Consider the following 15,031-nt stretch of genomic DNA (forward strand, 5'->3'; position numbering starts at 1 on the left):
GATCCTCCATCCTATACTATCATCTATCCTATCCTATTCTCTATCCTATCCTCTATCGTCTGCGCTATCCTATCCTATCCACTATCCTATCCTATCCTCAATCCTATCCTATCCTCTATCCTATCCAATCACCTATCCTATCCCCTATACGATCCTATCCTCTATCCTATCCTATCCTCTATCCGATCCTATCCTCTATCCTATCCTATCCTCTATCCTATCCTATTCTGTATCCTATACTCTACCCTATCCTATCCTCTATCCTATCCTATCCTCTATCCTATCCTATCCTCTACCCTATCCTATCCTCTATCCGATCCTATCCTCTATCCTATACTATTCTCTATCCTATCCTATCCTCTATCCTATACTATCCGCTATCGTATCCTCTACTATCCTCTATACTACCCAATCCCCTATCGTATCCTCTATCCGATCCTATCCTCTATCCTATCCTATCCTCTATCCTATCCTATTCTGTATCCTATACTCTACCCTATCCTATCCTCTATCCTATCCTATCCTCTATCCTATCCTATCCTCTATCCTATCCTATCCTCTATCCTATCCTATCCTGTATCCTATCCTATACTCTATCCTATCCAATCCCCTATCCTATATTCCATCCTATCCTACCCGCTATCCCTTTATATCCTCTATCATATCATATCCTCTATCGCCTGCTCTATCATATACTATCCTCTATCGTCTGGTCTATCCTATTCTCTATCGTCTGTTCTATCCTATCCTATCCTCTATCCCATCCAATCCCCTATCCTATCCTCTATCCGATTCTATCCTCTATCCTATCCTATCCTCTATCCTATCCTATCCTCTATCCTATCCTATCCTCTATCCTATCCTATCCTCTATGCTATCCTATCCTCTATCCTAAACTATCCTCTATCCTATCCTATCCTCTATCCCATCCTATCGTCTATCCTATCCTATCCTCTATCGTATCCAATCCCCTATCCTATCCTTTATCCGATCCTATCCTCTATCCTATCCTATCCTCTATCCTATAATATCATCTATCCTATACTATTCTCTATCCTATCCTATCTTCTATCCTATAATATCCCCTATCCTATCCAATCCTCTATCCTATCCTCTATTCTATCCTCTATCCTATCCTATCCTCAGTCCTACCCTGCCCTCTATCGTATCCTATCCTCTACCATATCCAATCCCCCATCCTATCCTCTATCCTATCCTATCCAATCCCCTATCCTATCCTCTATCCTATCCAATTCTCTATCCTATCCAATCCCCTATCCTATCCTTTATCCGATCCTATCCTCTATCCTATCCTATCCTCTATCCTATAATATCCTCTATCGTGTCCCATCCTCTATCCTATCCAATCCCCTATCCAATCCTCAATGCTATCCTCTATCCTATCCTATCCTCTATCCTATCCTATCCTCTATCCTATCCTATCCTCTATCCTATCCTATCCTCTATCCTATCCTATCCTATCCTCTATCCTATCCTATCCTCTATCCTATCCTATCCTCTATCCTATCCTATCCTCTATCCTATCCTATCCTCTATCCTATCCTATCCTCTATCCTATCCTATCCTATCCTCTATCCTATCCTATCCTCTATCCTATCCTATCCTCTATCCTATCCTATCCTCTATCCTATCCTATCCTCTATCCTATCCTATCCTCTATCCTATCCTATCCTCTATCCTATCCTATCCTCTATCCTATCCTATCCTCTATGCTATCGTATCCTCTATCCTAAACTATCCTCTATCCTATCCTATCCTCTATCCGATCCTATCGTCTATCCTATCCTATCCTCTATCGTATCCAATCCCCTATCCTATCCTTTATCCGATCCTATCCTCTATCCTATCCTATCCTCTATCCTATAATATCATCTATCCTATACTATTCTCTATCCTATCCTATCTTCTATCCTATAATATCCCCTATCCTATCCAATCCTCTATCCTATCCTCTATTCTATCCTCTATCCTATCCTATCCTCTACCATATCCAATCCCCCATCCTATCCTCTATCCTATCCTATCCAATCCCCTATCCTATCCTCTATCCTATCCAATGCTCTATCCTATCCAATCCCCTATCCAATCCTTTATCCTATCCTATCCTCTATAATATCGTATCCTCTATCCTATCTTCTATCCTATACTATCATCTAACCTATTGTATTCTCTATCCGATCCTCTATCGTCTGTTCTATCTTATCCTATCCACTATCCTATCCTATCCTCAATCCTCTCCTATCCTCTATCCTATCCTATCCTGTATCCTATCCAATCCTCTATCCTATCCTATCCTCTATCCTATAATATGCTCTATCCTATCCAATCCTCTATCCTATCATCTATCCTATCCTCTATCGTATCCTATCCTCTATCCGATCCTATCCTCTATCCTATCCTATCCTCTATCCTATCCTATTCGCTATCATATCCACTACCCTATCCTATCCTCTATCCTATAATATCATCTATCCTATACTATTCTCTATCCTACCCTATCCTCTAACCTATACTATCCTCTATCGTATCCTATCCTCTATACGATCCTATCCTCTATCGTATCCTATCCTCTATCCTATAATATCATCTATCCTATACTATTCTCTATCCTATCCTATCCTCTATCTTCTACCCTATCCTATCCTCTATCCTATCCAATCCCCTATCCTATCCTCTATCCGATCCTATCCTTTATCCTATTATATTCTCTATCCTATACTATCATTTATCCTATCCTATACTCTATCCTATCCTATCCTCTATACTATCTAATCCTCTAACCAATCCTCTATCCTATCCTATCCTCTATCATATCCTATTCTCTAACCTATCCGATCCTCTATCCTATCCAATCCCTATCCCATCCTCTATCCTATCCTATAATATCCCCTATCCTATCCAATCCTCTATCCTATCCTCTATTCTATCCTCTATCCTATCCCATCCCCTATCCTATCCTCTATCCTATCCTCTATCCAATCCTATCCTCTATCCTATCATCTATCCTATCCTATCCTCTATCCTATAATATAATATATCCTATACTATTCTCTATGCTATCATATCCTCTATCCTATCCTCTATCCTATCCTATCCTCTAACTTATCCTATCCTCTACCATATACTATCTTCTATCCTATCCAATCCCCTATCCTATCCTCTATCCTATCCAATCCCCTATCCTATCCTCTATCCTATCCAATCCCCTATCCTATCCTCTATCCTATCCTATACTTTATCCTATCCTATCCTCTATCCTATCCTATCCTCTATCCTTCCCTATCGTCTATCCTATCTTATCCTCTATCCGATCCAATCGTCTATCCTATCCTATCCTCTATCCTATCCAATCCCCTATCCTATCCTATATCCTATCCTATACTCTATCCTATCCTATCCTCTATCCTATCCTATCCTCTATCCTATAATATCATCTATCCTATCCTATTCCTTATCCTATCCTATCCTATACTCAATCCTATCCTATACTCTATCCGATCCTATCCTCTACCCTATCCTATCCTCTATCCGATCCTATCCTCTATCCTATCCAATCCCCTATCCAATCCTCTATGCTATCCTATCCTCTATAATATCGTATACTCTATCCTATCCACTATCCTATCCTATCCTTAATCCTCTCCTCTATCCTATCCTATCCTCAACCCTATCCTATCCTCAATCCTATCCTATACTCCATCCAATCCTATCCGCTATCCTATCCTATCCTCTATCGTATCCAATCCTCTATCCTATCCTCTATCCTATCCTCTATCGTATCCTATCCTCTATCCGATCCTATCATCTATCCTATCCAATCCTCTATCCTATCCAATCCCCTATCCTATACTCCATCCTATCCTACCCGCTATCCTTTTATATCCTCTATCCTATCACATCCTCTATCGTCTGCTCTATCATATACTATCCTCTATCGTCTGGTCTATCCTATTCTCTATCGTCTGTTCTATCCTATCCTATCCTCTATCCTATCCAATCCCCTATCCTATCCTCTATCCGATTCTATCCTCTATCCTATCCTATCCTCTATCCTATCCTATCTTCTATCCTATCCTATCCTCTATCCTATCCTATCCTCTATCCTACCCTATCCTCTATATTATCCTATCCTCTATCCGATCCTATCGTCTATCCTATCCTATCCTCTGTCCTATCCAATCCCCTATCCTATCCTTTATCCGATCCTATCCTCTATCCTATCCTATCCTCTATCCTATCCTATCCTCTATCCTATCCTATCCTCTATCCTCTTCTGTCCTCTATCCTATCCTATCCTCTATCCTCTATCCTATCCTATCCTATCCTCTATCCTATCCTATCCTCTATCCTATCCTATCCTCTATCCTATCCAATCCCCTATCCTATCCTCTATCCTATCCTATACTCTATCCTATCCTATCCTCTCTCCTATCCAATCCCCTATCCTATCCTCTATCCTACCCTATCCTCTACCATATCCGATTCTCTATCCTAACCGATCCTCTATCCTATCCAATCCCCTATCCTATCCTCTATCCTATCCTATCTTCTATCCTATAATATCCCCTATCCTATCCATTCCTCTATCCTATCCTCTATTCTATCCTCTATCCTATCCTATCCTCAATCCTACCCTGCCCTCTATCGTATCCTATCCTCTACCATATCCAATCCCCCATCCTATCCTCTATCCTATCCTATCCAATCCCCTATCCTATCCTCTATCCTATCCAATTCTCTATCCTATCCGATCCCCTACCTTATCCGCTATCCTATCTAATCCACTATCATATCCTATCCTCAATCCTATCCTATCCTCTATCCTATCCTCAATCCTATCCTATCCTCTATCCTATCCTATCCTCTATCCTATCCTCTATCCTATCCTATCCTCTATCCTATCCTATCCTCTATCCTATCCAATCCCCTATCCTATCCTTTATCCGATCCTATCCTCTATCCTATCCTATCCTCTATCCTATCCTATCCTCTATCCTATCCTATACTCTATCCTATCCTATCCTCTATCCTCTAATATCATCTATCCTATACTATTATCTATCCTATCCCATCCTCTATCCTATCCTATTCTCTATCCTAACCTCTACCCTATCATATCCTCTATCCTATCCTATCCTCTATCCTATCCAATCCCCTATCCTATCCTCTATCCGATCCTATCCTCTATCCTGTCCTATCCTCTATAATATCGTATCCTCTTTCCTATCCTCTATACTATACTACCATCTAACCTATCCTCTATCCTATCCTATCCTCAATCCTATAATATCATCTATCCTATACTATTCTCTATCCTATCTTATCCTCTATCCTATACCATCCTCTATCGTCTCCTATCCTCTATCCTATCCAATCACCTATCCTATCCTCTATCTGATCCTATCCTCTATCCTATCCTATCCTCTATCCTATAATATCATCTATCCTATACTATTATCTATCCTATCCCATCCTCTATCCTATCCTAGTCTCTATCCTACCCTCTACCCTATCATATCGTCTATCCTATCCTATCCTCTATCCTATCCAATCTCCTATCCTATCCTCTATCCTATCCTACCCGCTATCCTTTTATATCCTCTATCATATCATATCCTCTATCGCCTGCTCTATCATATACTATCCTCTATCGTCTGGTCTATCCTATTCTCTATCGTCTGTTCTATCCTATCCTATCCTCTATCCTATCCAATCCCCTATCCAATCCTCTATCCTATCCTATCCTCTATCCTATCCTATCCTCTATCCTATCCTATCCTCTATCCTATCCTATCCTCTATCCTATCCTATCCTATCCTCTATCCTATCCTATCCTATCCTATCCTCTATCCTATCCTATCCTCTATCCTATCCTATCCTCTATCCTATCCTATCCTCTATCCTATCCTATCCTCTATCCTATCCTATCCTCTATCCTATCCTATCCTCTATCCTATCCTATCCTGTATCCTATCCTATACTCTATCCTATCCAATCTCCTATCCTATACTCCATCCTATCCTACCCGCTATCCTTTTATATCCTCTATCATATCATATACTCTATCGCCTGCTCTATCATATACTATCCTCTATCGTCTGGTCTATCCTATTCTCTATCGTCTGTTCTATCCTATCCTATCCTCTATCCTATCCAATCCCCTATCCTATCCTCTATCCGATTCTATCCTCTATCCTATCCTATCCTCTATCCTATCCTATCCTCTATCCTATCCTATCCTCTATCCTATCCTATCCTCTATGCTATCCTATCCTCTATCCTAAACTATCCTCTATCCTATCCTATCCTCTATCCTATCCTATCCTATCCTCTATCCTATCCTATCCTATCCTATCCTCTATCCTATCCTATCCTCTATCCTATCCTATCCTCTATCCTATCCTATCCTCTATCCTATCCTATCCTCTATCCTATCCTATCCTCTATCCTATCCTATCCTGTATCCTATCCTATACTCTATCCTATCCAATCCCCTATCCTATACTCCATCCTATCCTACCCGCTATCCTTTTATATCCTCTATCTTATCATATACTCTATCGCCTGCTCTATCATATACTATCCTCTATCGTCTGGTCTATCCTATTCTCTATCGTCTGTTCTATCCTATCCTATCCTCTATCCTATCCAATCCCCTATCCTATCCTCTATCCGATTCTATCCTCTATCCTATCCTATCCTCTATCCTATCCTATCCTCTATCCTATCCTATCCTCTATCCTATCCTATCCTCTATCCTATCCTATCCTCTATCCTCTAATATCATCTATCCTATACTATTATCTATCCTATCCCATCCTCTATCCTATCCTATTCTCTATCCTAACCTCTACCCTATCATATCCTCTATCCTATCCTATCCTCTATCCTATCCAATCCCCTATCCTATCCTCTATCCGATCCTATCCTCTATCCTGTCCTATCCTCTATAATATCGTATCCTCTTTCCTATCCTCTATACTATACTATCATCTAACCTATCCTCTATCCTATCCTATCCTCTATCCTATAATATCATCTATCCTATACTATTCTCTATCCTATCTTATCCTCTATCCTATACCATCCTCTATCGTCTCCTATCCTCTATCCTATCCAATCACCTATCCTATCCTCTATCTGATCCTATCCTCTATCCTATCCTATCCTCTATCCTATAATATCATCTATCCTATACTATTATCTATCCTATCCCATCCTCTATCCTATCCTATTCTCTATCCTACCCTCTACCCTATCATATCGTCTATCCTATCCTATCCTCTATCCTATCCAATCACCTATCCTATCCTCTATCCTATCCTACCCGCTATCCTTTTATATCCTCTATCATATCATATCCTCTATCGCCTGCTCTATCATATACTATCCTCTATCGTCTGGTCTATCCTATTCTCCATCGTCTGTTCTATCCTATCCTATCCTCTATCCTATCCAATCCCCTATCCTATCCTCTATTATATCCTATCTTCTATCCTATAATATCCCCTATCCTATCCAATCCTCTATCCTATCCTCTATTCTATCCTCTATCCTATCCTATCCTCAATCCTACCCTGCCCTCTATCGTATCCTATCCTCTACCATATCCAATCCCCCATCCTATCCTCTATCCTATCCTATCCAATCCCCTATCCTATCCTCTATCCTATCCAATTCTCTATCCTATCCGATCCCCTACCTTATCCGCTATCCTATCTTATCCACTATCATATCCTATCCTCAATCCTATCCTATCCTCTATCCTATCCTCTATCCTATCCTATCCTCTATCCTATCCTCTATCCTATCCTCTATCCTATCCTATCCTCTATCCTATCCTATCCTCTATCCTATCCAATCCCCTATCCTATCCTTTATCCGATCCTATCCTCTATCCTATCCTATCCTCTATCCTATAATATCATCTATCCTATACTATTCTCTATCCTATCCTATCCTCTATCCTATAATATCCTCTATCGTGTCCCATCCTCTATCCTATCCAATCCCCTATCCAATCCTCAATGCTATCCTCTATCGTATCCTATCCTCTAATCGATCCTATCCTCTATCCTATCCTATCCTCTATCCTATCCTATTCTCTATCCTATCCTCTACCCTATCCTATCCTCAATCCTCTCCTATCCTCTATCCAATCCTCTATCCTATCCTCTATCCTATCCTATCCTCTATCCTATCCTCTATCCTATCCAATCCTCTATCCTATCCTCTATCCTATCCTATCCTCTATCCTATCCTCTATCCTTTCCTATCCTCTATCCTATCCTATCCTCTATCCTATCCAATCCCCTATCCTATCCTTTATCCGATCCTATCCTCTATCCTATGCTATCCTCTATCCTATAATATCATCTATCCTATACTATTCTCTATCCTATCCTATCCTCTATCCTATCCTATACTCTATCCGATCCTATCCTCTATCCGATCCTATCCTCTATCCTATACTATCATCTATCCTATTCTCTATCCTATCCTCTACCCTATCATATCCTCCATCCTATACTATCATCTATCCTATCCTATTCTCTATCCTATCCTCTATCGTCTGCGCTATCCTATCCTATCCACTATCCTATCCTATCCTCAATCCTATCCTATCCTCTATCCTATCCTCTATCCTATCCTCTATCCTATCCTATCCTCTATCCTATCCTATCCTCTATCCTATAATATCATCTATTCTATACTATTCTCTATCCTATCCTCTACCGTATCCTATCCTCCATCCTATACTATCATCTATCCTATTGTCTATCCTATCCTCTATCGTCTGTTCTATCCTATCCTATCCACTATCCTATCCTATCCTCTATCCTATACTATCATCTATCCTATCCTATCCTATCCTCTATCTTATCCAATCACCTATCCTATCCACTATCCTATCCTATCCTCAATCCTGTCCTATCCTCAACCCTATCCTATCCTCTATCCTATCCTATCATCTATCCTATACTATTCTCTATCCTATCCTACCCTCTATCCTATACTATACTCTATCCTATCCTATCCTCTATCCGATCCTATCCTCTATCCTATCCTATCCTATTCTCTATCCTAGCCTCTACCCTATCCTATCCTCTATCCTATCCTATCCTCTACCTTATCCAATCCCCTATCCCCTATCCTCTATCCTCTATCCTATCCTATTCTGTATCCTATACTCTTCCCTATCCTATCCTCTATCCTATAATATCATCTATCCTATACTATTCTCTATCCTATCCTATCCTCTATCCTATACTATCCTCTATCGTATCCTATCCTCTATCCGATCCTATCCAATATCCTCTCCTATCCTCAATCCTCTCCTATCCTCTATCCTATCCTATCTTCTATCCTATCATATCCTCTATCCTATCCAATCCTCTATCCTATCCTCTATCGTATCCTATCCTCTATCCGATCCTATCCTCTATCCTATCCTATCCTCTATCCGATCCTATCCTCTATCCTATCCTATCCTCTATCCTATCCTATTCTGTATCCTATACTCTACCCTATCCTAACCTCTATCCTATCCTATCCTCTATCCTATCCTATCCTCTACCCTATCCTATCCTCTATCCTATCCAATCCCCAACCTATCCTCTATCCGATCCTAACCTCTAACCTATCCTATCCTCTATCCAATCCTATCCTCTATAATATCGTATCCTCTATCCTATCCTATCCTCTATCCTATACTATTCTCTATCCTATCCTATCCTCTATCCTATACTTTCCTCTAACGTATCCTATCCTCTATCCGATCCTATCCTCTATCCTATCCTATCCTCTATCCTATCCTATTCTCTATCCTATCCTCTACCCTATCCTGTCCGCTATCCTATCCTATCCTCTATCGTATCCAATCCCCTATCCTATCCTCTATCCGATCCTATCCTCTATCCTATCCTATCCTCTATCCTATACTATTCTCTATCCTATCCTTTCCTCTATCCTATACTTTCCTCTATCGTATCCTATTCTCTATCCTATCCTCTACCCTATCCTGTCCTCTATCCTATCCTATCCTCTATCCTATCCCATCCTCTATCCTATCCTCTATCGTATCCTATCCTCTACGCGATCCTATCCTCTATCCTATCAAATCCACTATCCTATACTATTCTCTATCCTGTCCTCTACCCTATCCTATCCCCTATCCTATCCTCTCCTCTATCTTATCCAATCCCCTATCCTATCCGCTATCCTATCCTATCCTCAATCCTATCCTATCCTCTATCCTATCCAATCACCTACCCTATCCCCTATACGATCCTATCCTCTATCCTATCCTATCCTCTATCCTATCCTATCCTCTATCCGATCCTATCCTCTATCCGATCCTATCCTCTATCCTATACTATCATCTATCCTATTTTCTATCCTATCCTCTACCCTATCAGATCCTCCATCCTATACTATCATCTATCCTACCCTATTCTCTATCCTATCCTCTATCGTCTGCGCTATCCTATCCTATCCACTATCCTATCCTATCCTCAATCCTATCCTATCCTCTATCCTATCCAATCACCTATCCTATCCCCTATACGATCCTATCCTCTATCCTATCCTATCCTCTATCCGATCCTATCCTCTATCCTATCCTATCCTCTATCCTATCCTATTCTGTATCCTATACTCTACCCTATCCTATCCTCTATCCTATCCTATCCTCTATCCTATCCTATCCTCTACCCTATCCTATCCTCTATCCGATCCTATCCTCTATCCTATACTATTCTCTATCCTATCCTATCCTCTATCCTATACTATCCGCTATCGTATCCTCTACTATCCTCTATACTACCCAATCCCCTATCGTATCCTCTATCCGATCCTATCCTCTATCCTATCCTATCCTCTATCCTATCCTATTCTGTATCCTATACTCTACCCTATCCTATCCTCTATCCTATCCTATCCTCTATCCTATCCTATCCTCTATCCTATCCTATCCTCTATCCGATCCTATCCTCTATCTGATCCTATCCTCCATCCTATAGTATCATCTATCCTATCCTATTCTCTATCCTATCCTCTATCGTCTGCGCTATCCTATCCTATCCAATCACCTATCCTATCCCCTATACGATCCTATCCTCTATCCTATCCTATCCTCTATCCGATCCTATCCTCTATCCTATCCTATCCTCTATCCTATCCTATTCTGTATCCTATACTCTACCCTATCCTATCCTCTATCCTATCCTATCCTCTATCCTATCCTATCCTCTACCCTATCCTATCCTCTATCCGATCCTATCCTCTATCCTATACTATTCTCTATCCTATCCTATCCTCTATCCTATACTATCCGCTATCGTATCCTCTACTATCCTCTATACTACCCAATCCCCTATCGTATCCTCTATCCGATCCTATCCTCTATCCTATCCTATCCTCTATCCTATCCTATTCTGTATCCTATACTCTACCCTATCCTATCCTCTATCCTATCCTATCCTCTATCCTATCCTATCCTCTATCCTATCCTATCCTCTATCCTATCCTATCCTCTATCCGATCCTATCCTCTATCTGATCCTATCCTCCATCCTATAGTATCATCTATCCTATCCTATTCTCTATCCTATCCTCTATCGTCTGCGCTATCCGATCCTATCCTCTATCCTATCCTATCCTCTATCCTATCCTATCCTCTATCCTATCCTATCCTCTATCCTATACTCTACCCTATCCTCTATCCTATCCTATCCTCTATCCTATAATATCATCTATTCTATACTATTCTCTATCCTATCCTCTACCGTATCCTATCCTCCATCCTATACTATCATCTATCCTATCCTATCCTCAATCCTATCCTATCCTCTATCCTATCCAATCACCTATCCTATCCCCTATGCGATCCTATCCTCTATCCTATCCTATCCTCTATCCGATCCTATCCTCTATCCTATCCTATCCTCTATCCTATCCTATCCTCTATCCTATACTATTCTCTATCCTATCCTACCCTCTATCCTATACTATCCTCTATCCTATCCTATCCTCTATCCGATCCTATCCTCTATCCTATCCTATCCTATTCTCTATCCTAGCCTCTACCCTATCCTATCCTCTATCCTATCCTATCCTCTATCCTATCCAATCCCCTATCCCCTATCCTCTATCCTATCCTATTCTGTATCCTATACTCTACCCTATCCTATCCTATCCTCTATCCTATCCTATCCTCTATCCTATCCTATCCTCTATCCGATCCTATCCTCTATCCGATCCTATCCTCTATCCTATACTATCATCTATCCTATTCTCTATCCTATCCTCTACCCTATCATATCCTCCATCCTATACTATCATCTATCCTATCCTATTCTCTATCCTATCCTCTATCGTCTGCGCTATCCTATCCTATCCACTATCCTATCCTATCCTCAATCCTATCCTATCCTCTATCCTATCCAATCACCTATCCTATCCCCTATACGATCCTATCCTCTATCCTATCCTATCCTCTATCCGATCCTATCCTCTATCCTATCCTATCCTCTATCCTATCCTATCCTCTATCCTATACTATTCTCTATCCTATCCTACCCACTATCCTATACTATCCTCTATCCTATCCTATCCTCTATCCTATACAATCCTCTATCCTATCCTCTATCCTATCCTCTATCGTATCCTATCCTCTATCCGATCCTAACCTCTATCCTATCCTATCCTCTATCCTATCCTATCCTCTACCCTATCCTATCCTCTATCCTATCCAATCCCCAACCTATCCTCTATCCGATCCTAACCTCTAACCTATCCTATCCTCTATCCTATCCTATCCTATCTTCTACCCTATCCTATCCTCTATCCTATCCTATTCTCTATCCTATACTATCCTCTATCCTATCCAATCCCCTATCCTATCCTCTATCCGATCCTATCCTCTATCCTATCCTATCCTCTATAATATCGTATCCTCTATCCTATCCTATCCTCTATCCTATACTATTCTCTATCCTATCCTATCCTCTATCCTATACTTTCCTCTAACGTATCCTATCCTCTATCCGATCCTATCCTCTATCCTATCCTATCCTCTATCCTATCCTATTCTCTATCCTATCCTCTACCCTATCCTGTCCTCTATCCTATCCTATCCTCTATCCTATCCAATCCCCTATCCTATCCTCTATCCGATCCTATCCTCTATCCTATCCTATCCTCTATCCTATAATATCCTCTATCCTATAATATCATCTATCCTATACTATCCTCTATCCTATCCTATCCTCTATCCTATAATATCCTCTATCCTATAATATCATCTATCCTATACTATGCTCTATCCTATCCTATCCTCTATCCTATACTATCCTCTATCGTATCCTATCCTTTATCCTATCCTATCCTTTATACTACCCAATCCCCTATCCTATCCTCTATCCTATCCTATTCTGCATCCTATACTCTACCCTATCCTATCCTCTATCCTATCCTATCCTCTATCCTATCCTATCCTCTACCCTATCCTATCCTCTATCCGATCCTATCCTCTATCCTATACTATTCTCTATCCTATCCTATCCTCTATCCTATAGTTTCCTCTATCGTATCCTATTCTCTATCCTATCCTCTACCCTATCCTGTCCTCTATACTATCCTATCCACTATCCATTCCTATCCTCAATCCTATCCTATCCTCTATCCTATCCAATCACCTATCCTTTCCCCTATACGATCCTATCCTCTATCCTATCCTATCCTCTATCCGATCCTATCCTCTATCCTATCCTATCCTCTATCCTATCCTATCCTCTATCCTATACTCTACCCTATCCTCTATCCTATCCTATCCTCAATCCTATCCTATCCTCTATCCTATCCAATCACCTATCCTATCCCCTATACGATCCTATCCTCTATCCTATCCTATCCTCTATCCGATCCTATCCTCTATCCTATCCTATCCTCTATCCTATCCTATCCTCTATCCTATACTATTCTCTATCCTATCCTACCCTCTATCCTATACTATCCTTTATCCTATCCTATCCTCTATCCTATCCAATCCTCTATCCTATCCTCTATCCTATCCTCTATCGTATCCTATCCTCTATCCGATCCTAACCTCTATCCTATCCTATCCTCTATCCTATCCTATCCTCTATCCTATCCAATACTCTATCCTATCCTCTATCCTATCCTCTATCGTATCCTATCCCCTATCCGATCCTAACCTCTATCCTATCCTATCCTCTACCCTATCCTGTCCTCTATCCTATCCTATCCTCTATCCTATCCAATCCCCTATCCTATCCTCTATCCGATCCTATCCTCTATCCTATCCTAACCTCTATCCTATCATATCCTCTATCCTATAATATCATCTATCCTATACTATCCTCTATCCTATCCTATCCTCTATCCTATAATATCCTCTATCCTATAATATCATCTATCCTATACTATGCTCTATCCTATCCTATCCTCTATCCTATACTATCCTCTATCGTATCCTATCCTTTATCCTATCCTATCCTTTATACTACCCAATCCCCTATCCTATCCTCTATGATATCCTATTCTGTATCCTATACTCTACCCTATCCTATCCTCTATCCTATCCTATCCTCTATCCTATCCTATCCTCTACCCTATCCTATCATCTATCCGATCCTATCCTCTATCCTATACTATTCTCTATCCTATCCTATCCTCTATCCTATACTTTCCTCTATCGTATCCTATTCTCTATCCTATCCTCTACCCTATCCTGTCCTCTATCCTATCCTATCCTCTATCCTATCCTATCCTCTATAATATCGTATCCTCTATCCTATCCTATCCTCTATCCTATACTATTCTCTATCCTATCCTATCCTCTATCCTATACTTTCCTCTAACGTATCCTATCCTCTATCCGATCCTATCCTCTATCCTATCCTATCCTCTATCCTATCCTATTCTCTATCCTATCCTCTACCCTATCCTGTCCTCTATCCTATCCTATCCTCTATCCTATCCAATCCCCT

This window comes from Halictus rubicundus, unplaced genomic scaffold (assembly GCF_050948215.1).
Source record: "Halictus rubicundus isolate RS-2024b unplaced genomic scaffold, iyHalRubi1_principal scaffold0022, whole genome shotgun sequence".
In the NCBI taxonomy this organism is placed as follows: Eukaryota; Metazoa; Arthropoda; class Insecta; order Hymenoptera; family Halictidae; genus Halictus; species Halictus rubicundus.